The following is a 6,818-nucleotide window of genomic DNA, read 5'->3' as shown; positions in this document are numbered from 1 at the left end:
GTTCCGTCCGTTCGTGTCCCGTCCGCCGTGCCGTCTGTTTGTCAGTCCGGTTACGTCCGTCCGTCCGTCCGTCCGTCCGTCCGTCCGTCCGTCCGTCCGTCCGTCCGTCCGTCAGTCCGTCCGTCCATCTGTCCATCTGTCCGTCCGTCCTCCCGTCTGCCTGTCTACTCTCATTCTCTCTTTACACCTTCTCGCTCGCCATCTTTCTGTCTCGCTACACCTCTCGTTATCTACATGTCTATCCGCTACTCTCTGTAGGCCCTACCTTGTACCCTACCTCTGTATGCCCTACCTTGTACCCTACCTCTGTATGCCCTACCTTGCTCTCTTGTAATAATGTAAAGCCCACGCACGTGTTTGTGCGTTATTTCCAAAAACATGTCCATCTCAGGCTCCGTTACAATATTGATGATTTCACAACGTCACACCCGCGCGCCAGCAGCAACAACATGAGTCGGAAAAGACAGCGAAGAAGCGAGAAGGAGAGAGAGAGAGAGAGAGAGAGAGAGAGAGAGAGAGAAAGAGAGAGAGAGTGAGAAGGTTAAAGAGATAGAAAAGGGTGAAAGAAAAAGAGAGAGAAATGGGGAGGGATAGAGAGAGAGAGAGAGACAGAGAGGAAAAGAGAGAGAGAGAGATAGAGAGAAGAAGAGAGAGTGTGAGAGACAAAGAGTGATGGGAAGAGAGAAGGAGAAAGAGAGAGAGAGAGAAGGGGGGAGGGCGGGAAAACGAGAGAGAAAGAGAGAAGGGGGAGGGCGGGAAAACAGGAGAGAGAGAGACAGATAGAAGGAGAGAGAGAGAGAGAAGGAGAGAAAAGGAGGGAGGACGGGAGACACTCAATTATTAGCTAAATGTTTTGAAATTGCAAAACAGCACGATGGCAAGGACGTGTATACCCGTGGCCAAAGCTAGCCGGCTGCTGCATGGACACTACCGACTCGTCAGCTAGAACATATCTGAATGGTCCGTAATAAAGACTATTATGGAGTCCTATTATTTTCCTATATACTATTATAGTCTCTATTATAGACTCTTGACATATATCGTTCTACTAATACGTGAGGCGTCTGTTTTTTCCTTGCTGCACCCGAAGCGCTAAATAAAAGCTCAGCAGCGGCTCGCGTTCATGCAGCGATCCGCGTCGAGGCAGTAAGGAGGAAGGAGGTCAAGGAGTAAAGTGTGTTTCGTGAGCTTGTGGTGTAGTCATGCTGTGTTTAGCAGCACATGCACTGGGAGCGTTTCAATAAAATATAATGCTAAATAAATACGAAATCTATTTACTACCAAAGTCTTAATGTTTCTCTACTCTATTTCGCCTATTATTGTCGATAACTTGTTGTAATTGCCGTTCAAATGCTCATCTGCAACACACAAGTACACCGCTCGCACGCCCTGTGCACAAAAAAACATGAATAATAGAGAAGAATAACTTTTGTAACTTAAAAAAAAATTACTCTTGTTGTTTGTGCACGTGCGTGCGGTGTACTTGTGTGTTGCAGATGAGCATTTGAACGGCATTTACAGCAAGTTATCGACAATAATAGGCGAAATAGAGTAGAGAAACATTATGACTTTGGTAGTAAATACATTTCGTGTTTATTTACTTTTTTTATTGAGACGTTCCAAGTGCCTGTGCCTAAAAGAGTGTTGCTTACTTCGGGGTGCTTCCTATTTCAGCTATCACGCGTGCTCTTAGCTCTAGAACTATAGGCCTTCGCTCCTCAACACCTGTGGCAGAGCGAAGGGCTATAGTTCTAGAGTTAGCGTGCTCTAGGCTCTGAGAGCGATTCCTAACTCTGCTCCGTTAAACGAAACGACCACTAGTGGCCAAATACGGCAACGGTAAGCCGCGGCGTGGCGATTGCCTGAGTTTGAACTCCGGGTGTCTCTGATGTTAGCTATAGGCGCCGGTGGCAGCGTAAAATAAGCGAGTGTGGATGTCAGGCCAACACTCTCCCAGCGGGTGCCTGCATGCGACATGTCCACTGCTTAAACGCTGTCGCCGCGGGGCGCCACTCTCGCGCTATCGACCGAGTTTTTAAAGTGTCTCACCCACAACGCGCAACCGCCAATACGCGCCGACGCCAAATTTTCGATCGCAGCGCTACCACCTGCTGTCCGAGCCATTTTAGTATAATAGAGATCAGTGGTCCGAGCGTGTTACCGTTAGGCAGTGATTCGATTTCGTATCGATATGGTTAACCGGCTACCGGTTAGGTTGAAGGTGATGCCCGCTAGGTGCGTGGACGAACCAACGTCACGTTACGCGATGACGTTGAGATCACGTGACGCGGTAGGCGTTTCTTATTCGTGCTGGAGAAGCTTGTGTGTTTAGAAAGTCCCTCTATCTAGAGTCTGCCTTCGAGAGTTTTTTTTACGTCATCGTTCACGCTGTTATTAATAGCAAACTCACATAGCGCTGAATTACCGACTTGTGAGCCTTATTCCAAGCAACGCAGTGATTTTGTATGTCAGTCTTTTAGAATTGTCACAATCATCTAAACTTGCAATAAAAGGTTTTCCCCTCAAATTGCATCCAGGTAGGTAATACCAGGGTACGTTATAATTAATCGCTATATAATCGGTTTCATTTCTGTGTAGTGTATAGTCGTGTGTATAGTGTGCAGATATATACGACAAGGCCTCAAAATCGGTATAAAGCGGGTTTCTGATGGTACATATTAGTTTTACAATAAACATAAAATGCATATAGTGAGGGTACGAATCCGATTTTGACAGGCACGTGTGATCACATATTAAAGGTTTACCAGAAACCGTAAAGATTAGCTTCCAAAGTCGGAAGTGAATCAGTTTCGCATAAGCATTTCTGAACCTTTGCAGAGAGCTAGGCTATTCACGTGATGCCGTACGTCAGACCCTCAAACGCGAGAGATGATGCTGCGAGAGGTTTCAGTTTAATGACAGCTCGTGGCGATTTCGAAAACATATGCAATACGTGAGATCGGAAAGTCCAGCTGTGCTATGTAGGTCACAGAAAAAGGGGGTATAAAATGGCCGAGGCGCGCTTAGGAAAGTACATGATTAATGTAAACACTCGTGCGTTTTTAGTTTTTGCGCTAACACAAACACTGCAAAATATCCCAAACGACCGCAATCATATTTGTAAATGTTTATGTAAACAGAAACGCACCTGTGAATTAAAGTACGATGTTAGTGAAGAGAATTATAGATCAAAAACCTAGAATAGTCCTATCCTACCCATGTTATAAATAAAAGGGCTGTTTATATCGCCTCTTATCGGATCTCAATATGGCGGCGGGACTTTCCGATTTGGCTTATAAGAGAAAGTCCATGTCGTGCATGGGTGGAGCGGCATACATAAGAAATGGTCATATAGAGCAGTCTTGTGCGCAGAGCGGTAGTGGCGGAACGATGTACGTACACGATCACCGACATAGGCCGATCTTCAGGGACTAATTCTCTCCTCATAATCCCGCGTGCAATTTAGCCGTTGTCGTAAAGCCCACGTCTATGGTAACGGCTTTGTCACGTTACAAGATGGCGTTGCGCAAAAGATGCGTTGTTCCCCGGCCGCCGAAAGCGGTTAAGCCGCGCACTTCCGCGGGGACTGGGCGCACGCGACCGCGGGATGTATAGCTATAGCTCCCCGCTATACGCATTCGCGCGCCGAAGGAAGGCGGGCGCGCGAATGCGTATAGCGGGCAGCCTAACATCGCGCAGTTTTCGGGACACGTACGTACATCGGCTCGGCGACATTACATCGGCTTTGGAGGGGGGCCTTTCCGATTATAGATTGACACGCGTTTGTACATCCTCGCCGTCGTACCGTCCCCTGCCGTATTTTCGTACCTTATCTGGCGTTCTCCCACTCTCTTTCTCTCTTTCTCGCACTCCCCACGGTCTGTCTCTCTCTCTCTCTCTCTCTCTCTCTCGCTCGCTCCGCCGCCACGGGTTAATACACATACACTATATACATGCATCAATGCTTCCGCAGCCTGGCACACAAGCATGCACTTGCAGCGTTCAATAAAATGTAATGCCTAAATAAATACAAAATCTATTTACTACGAAAGTCACCGCGGCGCAAAAACTCCCCGAGGAGGGAGGCTGGAATGTCGCGCTCCGCGGTCTTCGTAAAAACATGTGCATATATATATTTTGTGTGTCAGTGTCGGCGGCGTATTGTAGGATTAGCTACGTGTAAAAACTGCACGGCCACGCCAGCACGTGCTCGCACGACCTGCCCTGCCACCGGGCAGCGGCGGGTCAAGAGGTTGATAAAAACCTCGCACGTACGGAGCGCACGGCGCTTTTGGAGATAGATAGCATCTAGACCGCGCCAGACCACGTGGAGCGCCGTACACGTCTTCGTTAAAACCTCTGTGATAGACGTAACGCTATACTCGGCAGAAGCGCCTGTCATCGCGTAGCGGCCATGAGCGAGCGCATCATTGCTTATTGACAGCATTTCTTGTAGGAGCCACTACGTCTTAGCCATGAGGCGCGCCACCAAAAAAAAAGTTTAGGGGCCGTTTGGAGATGGCCTCAAGCCGTCCATCCCGAAATGTCGGTTGATTGCGCCCAGTTTTCGCGGAGTGCGTTTTCAGACCCCTGTCTCAGATATCTCTCTAAGTGGACAAAAAGGGGCGGCGTATTCGCGTTAGGGGCGGCTTCGCCGCGAGCTGTGCGCTGCGCGCAAAAACCGGGGCCGCAAGTCCGTCCAGAGAGACATGATACAAGGTTGCGTTGCACAGGCTGTAGATCATGAGGCGCTGAGCGGCGCCGACAACACGCTGTTCGCGCGGATATGCGCACGCGGACCGCGGGGGATGTTCAAGTATGAAGCGCTGTCCGCAGTGGAGACGTGCGCCAAATTCGAGGCCCGGCGCACGTCTCCACAGCGGTCAGCGGATGGTCTGTAGTTTTAGAAGATGACAATGATTATATGGACGATATTCTAGAAATTGGAGATTATAAAACAGTAAAAAAATCGCTCAGTCATGCTCCAGATTAGTCACAAGTTCCATTTTCTCTTAACACTACATCGGTTATATAAAATTCACAAACAAAGAAATATTTTTGCATCATTTCTTGATATACGTATATTGATATGATTCCTTGATATTTCGTGATACCTAAGGTGCCTAAAGAAAGTGGATTTGCACCGGTTATAACGTTATGATGAGTCCGAACTGAAAAATGTAGGTAAGGGAAATGATTATGGGCAAGAGCAAAAATGGTGGAAATCATACTATAGAAGCAAGAGGGAAATTATGCGAATACACAGTTTTACCTTTCTTCCTAAATAACAGTGAAACATGGACTAACTTAACTAAGGAAGAAGTAAACATGCCATTTTGCACTGTGAATATAGTGATCCGCTAGGGGACGGCCCTGATTGGCTAATTTTATCTCTTATTTAATTTCATTATTTTTATGATCCAAGAGATGGCGCTGTGGCATGTAAACATTGACTAGGCGTCTGGGCTAGGCGTTAACGCGTTGACCTTATGTAAACCCACACGTTGGAACAGCTTGTAGACTGGGTATATATATAGACACGATTGTAAATAATGCGCGCCGACTCGGCGCCTGCGTGTCTGAAAAATCCCCAGATAACGGATAAGCTCTCGGCTCAGAGCCGCCGTACCGCCGTACACGCCGTATAAGGAATAATGGGCGGGCTTCGGTCTAACTAAAATGGGATTTACGAGGAAATTCGAGGCGCGCAGGGTGCTAAATAGCAGGTCATTTTTGTTAACCGAGCCACTAGCTATCGATTAAGACATTCGCGAGTAATTGATGCGGGCAGAACGTGAGATCAGGCGATTTCGTCACTCTGCGTAATAGATGTAAACTTTGGCGATGAGGGGCGGGGGGCGATGCCTGTGTTAGCGTGGCACTGCGTGCCAAATCATCGGGCTGCGCCCTGATCACGCCCGTCACGTCCAGAGAGACATGATACAAGGTTGCGTTGCGCAGCAGGCTGTTGATCATGGGGCGCTGACGCGGCGCCGACAAACACGCTGTTCGCCGGATATGCGCACCGGACCGCGGGATGTTCAAGTATGAAGCGCTGTCCGCAGTGGAGACGTGCGCCAAATTCGAGGCCCGGCGCACGTCTCCACAGCGGTCAGCGGATGGTCTGTAGTTTTAGAAGATGACAATGATTATATGGACGATATTCTAGAAATTGAGATTATAACAGTCACTAACAGTCGAAGAGCCTGGTCGTTTAGCCCACATTAGCTGAATAAAAAAGATTAGAATTTAATATGAACAAAACACAATAAATGCCGGTTAATAAAATTCACAAACAAAGAAAAGATTTTTGCATCATTCCTTGATTGATATACGTATATTGATATGATTCCTTGATATTTCGTANTATAATCACATATCATCATCTATAATATATCTATAATCATATTATATCTATAAGTCATATATCATAATAGAGTCTATATTATGTCACTCCTGGTATAGCATCGTATCGTAGGGAGTATCGTATGGTATAGTATCGTATCCTAGTTCACTGCGGGGAAGGCAATCTCTCGTCAAACGAAGATTCACGAAATATTTTCCTTCCAAAAGAGCAGAGAATGGAAGAAGGGGGAGCGGGTGTAAGGACGAAGAAGACGGAGAAATAAGAACAAGAAGAAGGAGAAGACTGAGAAAGAAGAGGAAGAAGGAAAAAAGAAAGAAGGAAAAGGAAGAAAAAAAACAATAAGAACAAGAAGACGAAGAAGAAGTAGACGAAGAAGAAGAGGAAGAAGAAGAAGAAGAAGACAGGAGAAGAAGACAGAAGGATCTAGTAGTGAAAATTCGCAGATGAGGCT

This window comes from Priapulus caudatus, unplaced genomic scaffold (assembly GCF_000485595.1).
Source record: "Priapulus caudatus unplaced genomic scaffold, Priapulus_caudatus-5.0.1 Scaffold274, whole genome shotgun sequence".
Lineage (NCBI taxonomy): Eukaryota > Metazoa > Priapulida > Priapulimorpha > Priapulimorphida > Priapulidae > Priapulus > Priapulus caudatus.
This window is presented reverse-complemented; position numbering follows the sequence as displayed.